The sequence below is a fragment of the Giraffa tippelskirchi genome, chromosome 6 (assembly GCF_054371585.1).
Source record: "Giraffa tippelskirchi isolate mGirTip1 chromosome 6, T2T-mGirTip1v1.2.pri, whole genome shotgun sequence".
Classification (NCBI taxonomy): Eukaryota; Metazoa; Chordata; class Mammalia; order Artiodactyla; family Giraffidae; genus Giraffa; species Giraffa tippelskirchi.
The window spans coordinates 144,045,996-144,062,841 of record NC_137280.1 but is presented as its reverse complement, the minus strand read 5'-3'; the positions used below and the strand labels follow the sequence as shown (position 1 = coordinate 144,062,841).

General features: G+C 44.1%; 1 protein-coding gene across 3 annotated transcripts in view; it reads right to left on the bottom strand.

The window, feature by feature from the left end:
• Positions 1-16,846, bottom strand: part of LOC145510150 (uncharacterized) — a 188,075-nt gene that overhangs the window by 123,673 nt on the left and 47,556 nt on the right. Inside the window, exons 1-2 of one of the 3 annotated variants that reach the window (XR_014056814.1) lie at positions 2,351-3,001; positions 1,773-1,957 (exon numbers count right to left, since the gene is read on the bottom strand). The gene's annotated coding sequence lies outside the window, so the exon portion shown is untranslated. Of the gene's footprint in view, positions 1-1,772; positions 1,958-2,350; positions 3,002-16,846 lie in introns of those variants that run through there. The other 2 variants (XR_014056817.1, XR_014056813.1) reach the window with 2 other exon arrangements.

Here is a 16,846-nt window from a genome sequence, read left to right as displayed (position 1 = left end):
AAAATTTTTTAAAAAGCAATATCCTACATTTTTTAATGGTAATGTGGTATTCCACTTACACATTCACTAGAATTTAAGAAATTAATGAACAGTTTCTCTCTATTTTTATAACACTGTTCCAGAAGCATGTTATCTAAATTTTTGCACAATCATACTTTTTCCTTTAACCATTTCCTGAAAGTGGAATTGTCAGGTGAAAGGATATGATCACTTCTAGGACTCTTGACTCATGCTGACTATTGTCTTACTAAAATGTTTTAATAATAAGACACAGATCTACCAGCATTATAAAGGTGCCTATTTCTTCCATTAAAAACATAGAAACTTTGAATATCATCAAAAAATATTTGCTTATGGATGTCAAGCTTGGGGGCGTGTCCTAGTTCTATTTTAAAAGGGGCCCTTCTCACAGAGCAGGACCTTGGAAGTACCAGATTCACTCAGAGAGACAGAGTTCATCTCCAAACCTCTGGTAACACCTGTTTTGGGGTTTGTTTCCTGCTTTTATTTTATTTTGTTTGACCTCTGTGCCTTGACTGATGTTACACCCCCAGCTGCTGGGGATGTTTTCATTTCTGTGCATTCCACAAATTCACTCTGTCCCATTCCAGCTCTTGGTGACCCTGCTCCTCAGAAGATCTCTGTAAGGTCTGCCGAGGGCCAGCAGAAACCTGGTCTCCTGTCATTGTCCACAGAGCACAGACAAAGAAATCCAGGCTCAGCTAGGCTGAGTAACTTGCCCAAGGTCACACAGCATGTAAAGAGGTAGAATGAGGATTCTTAGAGCTGGAACTCTTCACCATCACCCTCCATTGCTTCTCCCTTGGCAAAACTTGCCACCTGGGAAAGAAAATCTGAATGGTGAACCATCCATTGCCAGGGTGGACTAACTTAGCAACCCTTCAGTCAAAAAAGAAATTACTTCTCCTCATGCAGAGGAAGTGAGAAGGAAAGAGCCCCTACCCACGGCCCCAGCACTCCAAATGTATGCATCACTCAGCCCAGAGACACTGGCTCCAAACACTCGGCCTCTGGAGGAACTGAAATCACTATTGATCCAAAACTGTTCTCTGAATGAGCTCACAATCTACCTCAGCTGCCTGCTGGCCCGCCAGGTTCCTAGGAGCAGCTGCTTCCTTGGTCAGCTCTTCCAGGCTCATATTTACTCTGAGAAATTAGAAGTTAAAAGTAACAGCAAATAGAGATGGAATTTAATTATATTGAGCGGATTTGCAACGTGCAAGGAATGCGTTCTTCTCCTCTGAAAAGCAGAAGAGACAGCTGAGCTGGCACCCAGGCACTGCCTGTGCCGACAACTCAGCTCTCTTCCCCTCTCAGCATCTCTCCATCTATGGATTGCAGGTAGGCTCCATGGGGGCGAGGACTGTGTCCCCGTCGCTCAACATACTGCTATCTGTTACTATAGCTTTCAGCAGGAAATAACTGATAAAGAGGATGAGAATGTCTTGAACCCTTCTGCACTGATTGTTTTTAAATGAGAAGCCCAGAGGAAGGCAGCCTTAGAGCTGGTTTGGCAGGATCCAGACTCTCCTGTGCAGTAATCTCCCTTGTCCGCAGTTTTGCTTCCTGGGGTCTCAGTTACTTCCCCGCCCCCAGGTCAGCTGAGGGGCAGAGGGGTAGGTGAATGCTGTCAGCCAAGAAAGTGAGAACTCATGCCAACACAATTTGTGTTTCCAGACTGGTGATACTTGGGTTGCAAGTGAGCAAGACATAGTTGGCTACAGTTTTCCCACGTGGGGAATGTGGCTTACCTAGATGCTCAGAGCAGGTGACACTGCTGGTGAAAAGCCCACCTGGGAATCCAGAGGTCAGCCTCTCTGTTAGGATCTGAGGATTCTGCAAACAGAACAGGAATCAAGGGAATGCTGGCAGCCGAGACCACCTCTAGGATGTACGTGGAACCAGATCCACTGCTCTCTCACTGGGTCAGATGGTCCTGTGGATGAAAAAAGTTGCCTGTCATAACAGTAAAAAAAAAAAAAAAAGGATGTTTCAGTCATCAAGCTACTACAGCCACCCCTGATGATGAGCCCTGAGGAACTCAGGATGGAGACAGAAGGGCTGCCCGCTGCCAAATCCTCAGCCTTTGGAGTCACCCCAACTGTGCAACAGAGGATGGGAAAGAATAGGATGCTGGTTCTAGACAGCTGAGGTGCAAATGAAAGGAATGGTTTCAGTGAGCCCAGACTCTTGCATCTTCCCATACATAGAAAGTACTAAATTCATTAATTTGAGATGTATGGTTGTCTTTAATTAATGGTAATCTTCTGATGTTCCGACAAGCTGGTCTTGGTTGCAAAAACCTCTAACATCCTGTCTGCTTCCTTACCTCTTCCAAGCAGTCGTTCAGAGCTATCTGAGAGGTTGTGTCCTGAAACTGAAGTCCTCAGAAAGCCTGCCAAATAAAAGATAATTCTCTACTTTTAGGTTGTACATTTGTTTTAATCAACAGTCCCTTCTCTTTTGGGGGCCTCAATTTCCTCATTTATAAGATAAAGGAGAAAAAAAAAGAGGAATAGATCACATTATATCTCTAAGTTCCTTTAACATTTCTGTTCAATTTTGTTAGTTATAGAATCTACAAACAAGAAAAAAGTTAAATCAGTAATGCAACAGAGGATATGAATAAAGATATGGCCCAACCATAACACAGTAAGATATAATAGTTGAGAATCTGGGCATGAGACTCAGCTGGACTTGGCCTCAGGGCCAAGATCTGTCACTTACTATATGATCTCATGTTTTTAAGCCCAAGATGAGTTTTCCTTGTCTACAAAATGGAGACAATAATAGCGATCTCATGAAAGAGCATTGAGAATTAAATAATATACTCATGTTGCCAGGTAAAGGACCAGGCACATACTAGGTGCTTCATTAACTGCACTCTGAACAAACCAAAAAGATAACTCCTTAGGACAGCCCTGGTGTGGTGTCTGACTCTGCGACCACATGGACTGTATCCCACCAGACTCCTCTGTCCATGGGGATTCTCAAGGCAAGAATACTGGGGTGGGTTGCCATTTCCTTCTCCAGGGCATCTTCTCAACCCAGGAATCGAACTTGGGTCTTCTGCATTGCAGGCGCATTCTTTACCACCTGAGCCACCAGGGAAACCCAGACTTCCCTGGTGGTCTAGTGGTTAAAAATCCACTCTGCCAGTGCAGAGGACACAGGTTTGATCCCTAGTCTTGGAAGATCCCACATGTTGAGAGGCAACTAAGCCCATGTGCCACAACTACTGAGGCCACGAACCGCAAATACGGAAGCCCACTCACCCTAGAGCCCATGCTCCACAACAAGAGAAGCCACCACAATGAGAAGCCCAAAAGCCACAATGAAGAGTAGTCCCCACTCACTACAACTAGAGAAAGTTCGTGCACAGCAACTAAGCCCCAGCATAGCCAAAAATAATTTTTTTAAGCTTAAAAAAAACATGAATCCTCAATTGATAATCTTCCTTTAAGACTTCAAGAATCTCCATATCTTGGTTTTGGTTTCCAAATCTTTGTTTCAAAAGAACTATCGTTTTTTCTGATTGCTAACTTTGAGTTCAAGGAAGGTGCCGGGACCATCATTCTTCCTGAAAACTGGATGATTATGTGTTTTATAAAGAGGAATGCTAGGCTTCACTGTAGACTCAGGGAGGTGTGCAGAGGCCATCTATTCTGGCAAGGGTCCACCTTTCTTCCTTTCATGGGCCTTGTCTTGTTGGATAGCCAAATAAAAGGTTCTGCCCACTCACATTCAAAAATCTATTCATTAATGGAATGTAATTCACATTATGTGCCACTAATTACCCTAGGAAAGCAGTAAAAATTAATAAGGAGCTACAGTTTAATTGTTTGATAATGACAGGGAGTTCCAAAGTGTCCTCTTGAGTAATAAAATTAACATTTAAACTAGTTTAGTCAAAGAACCTTCCCTTAAATATAACTCTTCACTATTAGTGTGGCTTATTTATTTCTTTATTATCTCTTTGGCAGCTCTAAAATATCACAAATATCTACTGAACATTGGGAATCTTCCCAGCGTTCCAGGACAGTGACGAGCCTGTCTGCAGAGCTTCAGGTGAACTGTGGGTGGTCCCCACCACCCACACACACACATACTCACACACACTCACAAACACACACACTCACACACACTCACAAACACAAACACACTCACACAGTAAAAATCAGATTATTCTATGTTTATTTAACCAGGGGTAAAGAAGCTTCTCGGAGAAGGCAATGGCACCCCACTCCAGTACTCTTGCCTGGAAAACCCCATGGACGGAGGAGCCTGGTAGGCTACAGTCCATGGGGTCGCTAAGAGTCAGGCACGACTGAGCGACTTCACTTTCACTTTTCCCTTTCATGCACTGGAGAAGGAAATGGCAACCCACTCCAGTATTCTTGCCTGGAGAATCCTAGGGACGGCGGAGCCTGGTGAGCTGTCGTCTATGGGGTCGCACAGAGTCGGACACGACTGAAGCGACTTAGCAGCAAAGAAGCTTCTCAGAAACTAGGGCATTTTCCCAAAGGGAGATGGGAGCTGGAAGAAGCTGCCAAAACACTGCCTAGAGTAGGGTCCTACAAAATCTCAGAAATGAAATTTTTGCTACGATGTTACTCTTTTACATTGGAGTGTGTACTTCTATTCCAGGATACTCTCTGGTCTTTTAAGGGAATGTGGTAGTTTTAAAATATGCCCATAAAAACTGGAGTCTAATTTCCTCCCGCTTAAACATGAGGAGGATTTAGTGCTTCTAACAAAATGTAGCAGAAGTGAGGTTGTGTGACTCGAAACTAGGTTCTAAAATGGATTCAGCTTCCACCTGGCTGTCTCCTGAGATGCTTGCCCTTGGAATCCAGCCACCACATTGTGAAGAAACCCAAGCACAAGGAAAAGCCGCACACAGATGTCTCAGCCAACAGACTCAGCTAGGCCCCTAGCCAGCAATGGCATCAACCGCCAGACTCATACTTGAAGGAGACCTTAGATCAGGTGCCCCCAACCCCAAGCCATGGACCAGTACGCAGTCCGTGGCCTGTTAGCAACCAAGTCGAGGTAGCGAAGCTTCATCTGCCACTCCCCATTGCTACCCATCACTCATATTACTGTTTGCACCATACCCTCACCCCTATCTTCCTGGAAATCAGTCTCTGGTGGCAAAAAGGTTGGGGACCACTGCCTTAGATGATTCCAACACTCAGCCTCTGACCCTTCCTGCTTGTCCCATAGCGGAGGCCCAGAATTGGTGCATCAGATGCAGAGCATGCCCTCTGTGTTCTACATTCCTGACCCACAGAAACCACGTGCTGTGCTGTGCTCAGTTGCTTCAGTTGTATCTGACTCTTTGGGACCCTGCAGACTACAGCCCGCCAGTCTCCTTTCTCTATGGGATTCTCCAGGCAAGAATACTGGAGTGGGTTGCCATGCCCTCCTCCAGGGGATCTTCCTGACCCAGGGACTGAACCCACATCTCCTGCACCTCCTGCAGGGTAGGTTGATTCTTTACTGCTGAGCCATTGGGAAGCCCACAGAAACCATGAGAGAAATGGTTCAATGATAATTCAATGATAATCATTATTTTAAGCCATGAAATTTGGAGATAAGCTCTTATATGGCAATAGATGACACATACAGAAAATTTTATAGACATGGGGCCTCTTGGTTCTTGAACCAAAAGCTTAAGGCCAGCAAGGCATGACTCACACAGGTCAGAGGGGAATGAAGAGGAAGGGCTCAGTATTGCTGACCACAGCCCCAGCCCCCAGCCTTTCAACATATTCATTACCTGCTGAATGACATACCTCAACAGAAGCTCTGTAGTTCTGAGCAACTTAAAGACCAAAGGGTTTACTTGTAATTCACAGAGACAGGACTAAGTACTGTTTATCCACCTGGAATGTTTGCTTTCCCTGAAGAGTTAAGGATTGGCATTGATGATCCCTTGAAAGTTGGCTTTCAGAGAATCCCATCATGTTATGGCCCATTTCACATTTGCCTGAGACAGAGAAAAAGCCAACAAAGAAACAGCTGTGCCAGTCATGCCCACCCCTCCACCCTCAACTCAGACTCCATGCCCCATGTCTGCTCTCTCACAGCAGCACTGCTATCTTCCCAGGCCAGGCCAGCTGTCTTCTTACTCATTCATTCATTCACAATGTATCTAGTGCCTACTTCATCAGGGGAGACAGACATTAAACAACTAACCATACAAACCAAGAATTCTACTCGGTACTTTCCTAGTGGTACAGTGGCCGGGACTCAGCACTCGCAGTACAGAGGAGCTGGGTTTGATGCCTGGTCTTAGAACTAGACTCCACATGCTGCAACTAAGATCCAGGGCAGACAAATAAATAAATACTACAAAAAAAAAAAAAAAGAAGAAGAGGAATTCTGTTTGTCCTAAGCACTTACAGGGAGGAGTGCAAAGTCCTCTGGGGAGGTAGGGATATCTAAGCTGAGATGGAAAAAATTAAAGAATGAGTGAGGCAGACAGGGGTGAGGTGGGGGCATAGGGAAAGCATTCCAAACAAAGTGCTGCTTTGTAGGGAGACAGAATGTGGTTTCTGGGGACTTAAATACCAGTCAGGATGCCAGTCAAAAGTGAAGGAAGCAAGAAAGAGAGTGCCCCCAGAAGAGTCAGGGCACGGAGGGAACAACCAGATCATGTGAAGCAGTATAGAAAGATCTTAACTGTGTTCTAAGAACAACAGGTAACCACAGAAATGTTTAAAGCAGGACAATGGCAGGGCCAAATTTCATCTGTTAAAGCATCTCAGTCCCCTAACCCCACCATTTCCCTTCTATGTGTACACATCTATACAACCCAGATCACCTTATATTAGTTAATTGTTTGGGTATCTTTCTCTCCCACAGTGCTTATGGTCTCTTACCATATCTTATTAATATTTGTAATTCCATTAGGCTTCCTACTGCTCTTGGGATCAAGAGTAAACTCCTTTTGCAGCCCACAAGGCCTGGCATCATCTGTCCCTTGCCCACGTCCCCAGGATGGTCTTGAGTCACTTCCTTTGTACTTAGTCATTCATCATGGTCCAGCCACTCTGAAAGACCTGTTACATCCTTCCAAGATGCCCTCGCTAGGACAAAGCCCCTGCTAAACACTCTCAGAGCAACAAACTCTTCTCCAGCAAAGCACCTAGTGGGACTCACATCACCACTCATACACATTATCAATTTAATATCTGTCTCCCCTCCTAAACTGTCAGTTTTATGAAAGCAGAGATCTCATATGCCTTGGTCACTATCATATCTCCAGGACCTGGCACTCTGACACTTAGAGTTGGCATTCCACAAAGGGATGTTGAATGACAGAATGAGGGAGTGGGAACGCGTGAACAGGTGATTTCATATACGATCCCAGTGGTCACCCAGGCCAATACAACAGCTGATGTTGGACACCTCTCTCTGATCACCACTCAGGTCCTTCAATGACATCACCTCTTTGCTGGCCTCACTGACTCTCCACTGGAAGAAGCCAATGTTAGTAAAGGCTTTATGGAATAAATGGAAAGTAGAAATGTATAGAGAAAGCAAAGAAGGCATTTCTGGCAATCTCTGAGTAGCTATTATCTTAATCCTTCTGCCAAGCAAGACAGGAAAGCTGGCAAACATCCATGCTCAGTCACCAAGTCCATGTAAATGCTGACGTGTATAGGACTTCGGCTGTATTCGTAAGCTTTCCAAATCCAGAGCACTTCCAAATCCTTTATGGGAACTAATGGGGTCAAATACAGTCCTCCAGGTCAGCGCTTCTCAAACTATCTCTGGTAAAGGGCCAAGTTTTAATTTCATTTTCAATCCATCACAGATCAATACTTTACAAAGATAATAGGAATTATATACTTAGATGAGGCTGCAATGTCAAATTTCTATAAAAGTTCCCATATGCTTACTGACCATTTTTGTGCTCAATTCCTCATGGGTAACAAATATGTGAAGACCTGCATCCATCTGCAAATCACACTATGAGCAGCACTGATCCAGGTCAGTACTTGCACTCCCACTGCCTCATTCCTCAGCCATAGCAGATATTGCTAATCAATCATCATACATTGCCTCATGTAGCCCACATTTCGTTTTAAAATCTTCCTCATCCCAGTGTTCAAGATAACCACTACCCTTCACATCTGTTAGAATGGCTATGATCAAAAAGACAAGAAATAACAAGTGTTGGTGAGGATGCGGAGTAAAGGGAACGTTCATGCGCTGTTGTGAGAATTTGAATTGGTGCAGCCACTATGGAAAACAGTATGGAGGTTCCTTAAAAACTCAAAATACAACTATCGTATGATCCGTCAACTCCACTTCTGGGTATTTACCGGAAGAGAACGAAAATACTACATGCACCTCATGTTCAATGAAGCATTATTTACAATAGGCAAGATACTGGAAACTACCTAAGTGTCTATCAACAGATGAATGAAAACTGTGGATTATATAGCTACAATGGAATATTGTTCAGCCATTAATAGAACGAAACCTTGACATTTGCAACAACATAGATAGATCTCAACGGTGTGATGTTAAATGAAATAAGTCAGATTGAGAAAGACAAATTAGAGTTATGATATCTCTTATATGTAGACTCTTTTTAAAAAAGAAAAAACTTATAGACGCAGAGAACAAATTGGTGGTTGCCAGAGGTGAGGGATTGGGGGGAGAAATGGGAGGTAAAAATTAAAAGTTTTTAAAAGAAAGAAACCCTGTAAACTTTATCTGTTGTCTTCCTATTCTTCCTTCCCCTACAATCCCAGGGCTAAGCAATCACTAATTTACTTTCTGCTTTCTATCTTTCCTGTTCTGAACTTTTTATATGTCTGAAAAATAAACAAAGTCAGCCACAACCATATACACAATCAGGAGTACCACGGGAAATTACACTTATTTACCATCCCTACTCTCCACGGTCCACAGGCTGGCCATTTGTCATATGCACACCCAGGAAAAGGAAATGTCTCTATTTTTGTTTCCAGTCTAATGAAAAGTTCATGAAGAATGACCATCTCATCAAAAGGAGTCCTTCCTGATCATTCAGTCCATTAACAACCTCTTTGCAGCTTGAGAAGCCCTTAATTAACACACACTAAGAGAAGATATAGCAATCAATACCATGAATAGAAACTTCTGGTATGTTCTCAGATATAAACTATAAGGATTGCATTTGGGAACCCGAAACCACTAGCCCTTCACTGCTTTGACCCTTTCCTCCCTCAAAGTCTCCATCCCTATGGCTCACCTGCTTCTACTTCAAGCTGTCACAAGGACTCATTCACAGTGAGTTATTTTCACTTCTCAATACACTCTTTAACAAAACAGTGAGGTTTTCATTCCTCCCACATTCATTCTTTTCCCCAGGCAAGATTAAAACTCCTGGACCTTTCTTGGGTCAATATAAGGCTGTAAGTCAACCTCCAGTCATGGTCACTGAGAGGACAGAGAAAAAACAGCCACAAGGTGGAGAGAATTGATCTGCTGTCTTCCGGCTTTAGATCTGAAACTCACTCTTGGAGAAAGACAAGTTTCACTTTGAAGCTTTTCTCTCAAACTTGCCTCTAAAGTTCTCTTTGAAATTTTTTTTTGCAACTTCCTCCTGATCCCTGCAAACCACAGAATCACAGACTGTTGGTGCTAGATATGCCTTACAGGGCCTCTGGATAATCCAAAGTCCTCTTGTGGGTAGTGGGGGAAAATAGTGAGGTCAGTGTGAGGAGTCAGCAGACGTGGCCCCCTTGTTAACCACTGATGACCTCAGAAGAGTTAATCTATGTCTCCAAGACTGTTTCCAAGAAAGACAGATAAGATCCCTAAAATGGAGTGATTGTGACCCACTCATGGGCCTAGCTGAGAATAAAATTAGATGATGCAAACAAAGTTGCCTTGAAACAAAAGCACCATATGAATGCTAGGATTTTAACAGTCCTTCTCAGCATCATAGTAAACTACAGGCCAACATCAGAGTAGAAGCACAGGGAGGAGAAAGAGAGGGTGAGCCAAGGTGCCCTTTGCCAAAGATCTTTTTTGACCACTTGGGACCTGGAATTAATTTAAGGAAAGGAATTGGGGTGTTTTGGACCATCTTAGTCCAAGCAAGAAAGGAAAGTTGATTGTAATTTGATCTAGGATGGTGGTCATGATAGAAAAAAGTGGACAAATTCAAAAATATTTACGATGTAAAATTATCAGGCTAAGTGTCCAACAGCAGGTGAATGGATAAAGACAATGTGAGAGAGCTATACACACCATGGAATGTTATTAACCATAAAAAAAGAAGGAAATTCTGCCATTTATGACAACATGGGTATTCCTTAAGGATATGATGCTAAGTGAAATAAGCCAGGCAGAGAAAGACAAATTCTATATGATAGTATATTTACATGTAGAAGCTTAAAAAAGAAACCAAACTTAAAAAATGAGAACAGATGTGTGTTTACTAGAAGCACAGTTGGGGTGTGGAGGAAATAGATGAAGGTGTTCAAAAGGCACAAACTTCCAATTATAAGGTAAATAAGCTCCAGGGATGTACTGTACAACATGGTGACTACAGTTAACACGATATATATGAAAGTTACTGAGCTGAAATCCTATCAGTTCTCGTCACAAGGAAAAAAAATGGTTTTGTAACTATGTGAGATGGATGTTAACGAAACTAATCATTTTGTAATATATGTGTGTCATTATGCTGTATCCTTTAAACTTACACAGCAAGTTATTATGCTATATTCCATGATATCTCAATAAAACTGGCAAAGAAAATCATCAGGGCTAGGTGATGGATTGGATACAGGAAGAGAGAGGGAGGGGCATGTTCGGGCTGCTATTTCTGACTTAAATATTTAACTGGAGATAAGAAAGATTAGGAGAGATCCAGTTGGCGTGGGTACAGAAGGGAGATCACAGACTTGCTTTTGCACATGTTGAGTTTGACTCAACTTTGGGATACCCAAGTAGATATGCTAACTAGGCCACTGGAGCTGAGGGATTCTGTGTGGCTCAAGATATAAAAGGTAAAGTATATCCATGTAGGTGGGAATTGAAGTAATTGGCTAGGATGAGAGAATACCAAGGGAGAGAACACAGGGTGGGAAAAGAAGGGGGCCTAGGACAAGTCTGTGGACAAGGTACCATAATATTTAATAGCAGAAGAGGATGAAACTTAAGAGAAATCAAGGAGAGACCAGAGAGAGAAGGAAAAGCAGAATAGTATTTTTAAGCAACGGAAGAACATAATTTAAGAAGGAAGAAAAGGGACTCCCCTGGTGGAAGAGTGGATAAGAATCTGCCTGCCAATGCAGGGGACACAGGTTCAATCCCTGGTCCAGGAAGATTCCACATGATGCAGAGCAACTAAGCCCGTGCGCCACAACTACTGAGCCTTCATGCTGCAACTACTGAAGCCCGTGCACCTAGAGTCTGTGCCCCACAAGAAATGCTACCACAATGAGAAGCCCACGCACCACAACAAAGAGTAGCCCCCACTCGTCACAACTAGAGAAAGCCCACACACAGCAACAAAGACCCAGAGCAACCAACATTAAATAAATAAATAATAAAAATTAAAATTAAATAAAAAGGAAGGGAGAAATAGCCAGTGGCATCAAGTACTGACAAAGATTCATCTAAGAGATGGAGAAATATCCGTCAGAAATTGAAGTGCCCTTTCATGATAGCATCCCCTTTTGGGTCCTTTCCAAACACAGGTTCTTTCCTATGACTTGTCCCCATGACCACCCAAGGCTCAAAACAGACCTCAACGCTCTGGGAACACCAACCATTTATGAGATCCTGAACACTAGGGCTGTTTTCAACATGACAGTTTGAGGCTTCAGCTAAGCCTGTAACTTTCTGGAGCCACCACTACACCCTACATACCAAGAAATCCTATCTCCTGAGATTGGTTTCCTCTAGATCACAGATGGCAAGTATGTGGCATGTCTATTCACAACCATCAAACCCGGGTCCACATCAATTCAGTTCAGTCACTCAGTCATGTCCAACTCTTTGCTATCCCATGGACTGCAGCACGCCAGCCCTCTCTATCCATCACCAACTCCCAGAGCTTGCTCAAACTCATGTCCATTGAGTCGGTATGCCATCCAACCATCTCGTCCTCTTTTGTCCCATTCTCTTCCTGCTTTCAATCTTTCCCAGCATCAGGGTCTTTTCTAGTGAGTCAGTTCTTCGCATCCGGTGGCCAAAATATTGGAACTTCAGCTTCATAACCAGTTCTTCCAATGAATATTCAGGACTAATTTCCTTTAGGATTGACTGGTTGGTTCTCCTTGTAGTCCAAGGGACTCTCAAGAGTCTTCTCCAGCACCACAGTTCTAAAGCATCAATTCTTCAGTTCTCAGCTTTCTTTATGGTCCAACTCTCATATCCATACATGACTATTGGAAAAAACCATAGCTTTGACTAGGTAGACATTTGTCGGCAAAGTAATGTCTCTGCTTTTTAATATGCTGTCTAAGTTGGTCATAGCTTTTCTTCCAAGGAGGAAGCATCTTTTAATTTCATGGCTGCAATCACCATTTGCAGTGATTTTGGAGCCCCCAAAAATAAAGTCTGTCACTGTTTCCATTGTTTCCCCATCTATTTGCCATGAAGTGATAGGACCAGATGCTATGATCTTAGTTTTTTGAATGTTGAGTTTTAAGCCAGCCTTTTCACTTTTCTCTTTCACTTACATCAAGCGGCTCTTGAGTTTCTCTTCACTTTCTGCCACAAGGGTAATGTCATCTGCATATTTGAGGTTATTGATATTTCTTCCAGCAATCTTGATTCCAGTTTGTGCTTCATCCAGCTCAGCATTTCATATGATGTATTCTGTATATAAGTTAAATAAGCAGGGTGACAATATACAGCCTTGACATACTCCTTTCCCAATTTGGAACCAGTCCGTTGTTCCATATCCAGTTGTAACTGTTGCTTCTTGACCTGCATACAGATTTCTCAGGAGGCAGGTCAGGTGGTCTGGTATTCCCATCACTTTAAGAATTTTCCAGTTAGTTGTGATCCACACAGTCAAAGGCTTTGGCGTAGTCAATAAAGCAGAAGTAGACACTTTTCTGGAACTCTCTTGCTTTTTCGATGATCTGACAGATGTTCGCAATGTGATCTCTGGTTCCTCTGGCTTTCCTAAATCCAGCTTGAACATCTGGAAGTTCTCGATTGATGTACAGTTAAAGCCTGGCTTGGAGAATTTTGAGCATTACTTTGATAGCGTGTGAGATGAGTGCAATTGTGTGGTAGTTTGAACATTCTTTGGCATTGCGTCAGACATCACTAATTGACTAGAAGTCCCCACTGAAAAATATGTGTCTCTAGGGGTCACTGTGTCTAGATGCCATGTTCCAGGATGGAAGAACACCTCTGAACCCTGGACCCCCTGCCCATCTCATTGTCCCCTACTCCCGTCCTCTCCTGAGGAGATGGAGATGAGACATGCCGTGCCACGTCTCTCTGTCCCTGACTGCACTCAGCCCTCAGCCAGACTGTTGCATCTGTTCCCAATGCTGATGTGATCCGCAGTTATTTGCTTTGGAAGTCAAAGCCTGAGGACTGTCAGCTTTATCTGGAGAGAAGGGCCTGCTCCACAGAGAAGGCAACAACTCTGCACGCAGCAGAGTCGTGTTTTTTGGTTTGTCCTGGGGAACATGAATACCCACCAGGTCCTGCTCAGCACGGATGAGGTGTGTACCTCCTCGCCGGTCTGATTTGGGAGGATAACAAGCTAAACAAAGGAGCAGATGATCATGGAAGCTTATTTGCAGTCTGATGGTGTATATTTAGCCATCTTGTGACTGGACTGCTGGCGCTGTGTGGCAGTCGCCCTTGGGAAATTCAATTCTGGGGAGAGCAGAGGTGGGACAGATCTGGGAGAGAGGAAGGAAGGGCTTAAAATGACACTTGCAGGCACTGGAAGGAGGAGCAGCCCAAATTTGTCCAAAAAGCAAGCAGCCAGGGACAGGATTTTGGACACTTGCAGTAACATGGAATAGACTGTAAAATTGTGTAAGAAGGGACATTTTTCTTAACCATCTGTAAACAGCCAGACGTTGGAGCGTGAAGTCCCCTCTTCTTTCCTTCCTGGCCACCTTCAATAAGCCTGACACCGGTAGCAACTCAGAAAACCTGAATTCTAGCCCTGGTTGGCCATCAGCTGGAAGCCAAGTCTCTGCTCTGCAGAACGGAAGGGCTAGAGAGGATGAGCCCTAAGATGCCGCGACCAACCTCAAGATGAGGAGAGTCAACACAGGGGATGTACAACGGGTGCCTGAGGCGGGTGGAGAGCTGCCAGTTGAAATGGTGGGGGAGGGGAATTCCCTGGGGGTCTGGTGGTTACGACTCTGCTTCCACTGCAGGGGGCACAGGTTTATCCCTGGTTGGGGAACTAGGACGCCCTCAAGCTGCACGGTGTGGCCAAAAAAAAAGAAAAAAGATCTTAACTAGAACATTCTGGAATCATTACAAATTATGGTACTGATGTCACCCAACCAAAAAAACTTGCCCTAAAATGTACGTAAACATGAAAATAATCTTTAGAGAAACACAAATCACGATCTAATCTATATTAACTGAGAGTAAAGGTATCTATCACATCCTGTGGGAATTCAGCAGCCACTCGAGGCAGCCGCTTGCTGTCAATCAGGCAGCGGTGGGAGGGGCGAGACCATCACCCAAGGAGGAAAGGAGAATCCAAGCCTGGCCGCCACGGCAACTGAGGACCCCTCCCACCCTATACTGCGAATCCCAGAAACTGGTACTACCAGAGAAAGGAGGTTTTTCTATAGGGTTTTTGTTGTTGCTGGTTTTGATTTGTTTGGGTTTTTCGTCTCTGGGATGGTCCACCCCAGCACGAGGCATCAGGGGATGGGTAAGGACATCACAGATCCTCCGGGGGCCAGTCCCAGGGGGTCCCCCCTCTTAGAACAAGTCTGCAGCTTTAGGCAGAAGGCCCACTTCTTAGTGGGGCCTCCCAGAGATAGTCCTGTCTGGCCATAAACTTCTAACTCTAGAATACGGAGGCAGAAAGGGGCCTTAAAGATCATCCCTCAATCCCAGAGCAGTCCTGGTTTCACCATGTTTTCTTTTCAAGCTGGTAGCCTCCTGAGCCATGTCCATAAGGCTCTGGATTCCAGGATCATGGAGGATTTGAGTTTCAGGGAGAATCGTGCTTCTCGCCTGTATTCACCCGGTCACCCGTATCAGAGCCAAATGCCTCATCCCTATTCAAAGGCAAAGAGGATTCTGACTGTCTTGGTGTGATCTGAAAAGAGTATCTCTCTCATCACTTGCCAGAACTCCGCCCTAGCTATTCATTACTTTGTGGTAAAGTATATTCTTCTGTAAAATGAAAGCAGGTATGAGTCAGGAAAACAGAACTCCCTCAGGGGGAAAAACCCCTAAATTAGAAATTACACAAGAAGGCATCTGAGGGGGGCAGTTCTCCACTCTTAACTGTCTTCACCACTTGGATTCTTCGAATCAAAAGTGACTTTTCACAGTGTATCATCCTTTTATAGAAGAGCAGTTTAGACCCAGAGAGGTTATGTTCTTAAGCAAGGTCACACAGCACACTGAGAACCAAGACTGGGGCCCTCTAGACTCTGCACATTTTGAAGGACTCTTAAAGCTTAAAGTGTAATCCAAGACTCCATTCCTTTGTTTTACAGGCAATACGAACCATCCCCACCGGAAGCTCACTTTTAAATTTTCTCTGCTGGCACTAGCACTTGTAGCAATCAACACTGTGCAAAAGGGAATCATCACTGTAAGCACACTTGGTGTGTCCGAATCGAGACACGCAGAGCTTGGGCTTCGGAGCTTGACGGGTCCCACAACCAGCGCAAACCCTGTCCGACTGTTAAGCTTGTTACCTGCGGACTTCATTTGTTTTCTTCCCGGAACTTAGTCCTTTGCTTTGGCGCTCCTGCCCCCTAGTGGCAACAAACTTCACTGCAGCAATATTCTTCATTCAAACGAAAGGGAAATTGAGTTGCGACTTTTCTGAAGAGGAATAGAGGCAATCCGTATCCTTCTCTAGAAGAGAAGGCTTGGTTATGATGGTGGGGTTTCTTAACCTCATACAAAAAAGCGTGACTAAGTAGACGTTAGCCTGCAGCGGATCTGAATCTGCGGAGACGTGAGGCCAGAGCACCAAGGATCCTAGGTTGAAGATAGATTATATAACTGACTCAAGGACTCGTGAGCTCTGAGAATCTGATGGGCAGGAATAAAAGGACCTAAAATAGCAAAAGAGAGGAATATTGGCACATGGTACCCCCAAAATAACACTGGCATGAATGAATTCAAAGTCTTGCCCCCTAACTTTACCCAAGCTCTGTCCAACATTCAAAATACTGGTCCCCATTCTGCTTAGCTAATGCCTGCTCCTTTTGCCCATCTCTGCTCAGCACTTCCCTTGCCTCAGCAGATGACACGGTCCTTTTTATATGCTGCCGTGGTTCTGGGTATGTATCCTTCAATAAGAACTTTCACAGTCCCTAAGTCTGTGTTTCTCATTATTTTCATGCCCACACTAAAGCATAAGTTCCACGAGGACAGTCACTGAGGCTATCTTGTTGACTACTGAATCTGTCTGAATCCATGCCCCTAAACTAGTCAGTAGCTCAAAGGAGGCCCTCAGTTAATGCTTTTCAGTCAAATTAACGAAATCACAAGTGCTGGTTGAATGGCTGAATGATAGCTGTTTATGGAGTTAAAAAGTAAACCTCATCGGAGAAAGCAGGTGAGCTACTTGGGTTTTCAGGGCTATGCAGCACTGGCTGTGTGATCAGTGCTTTTCTTG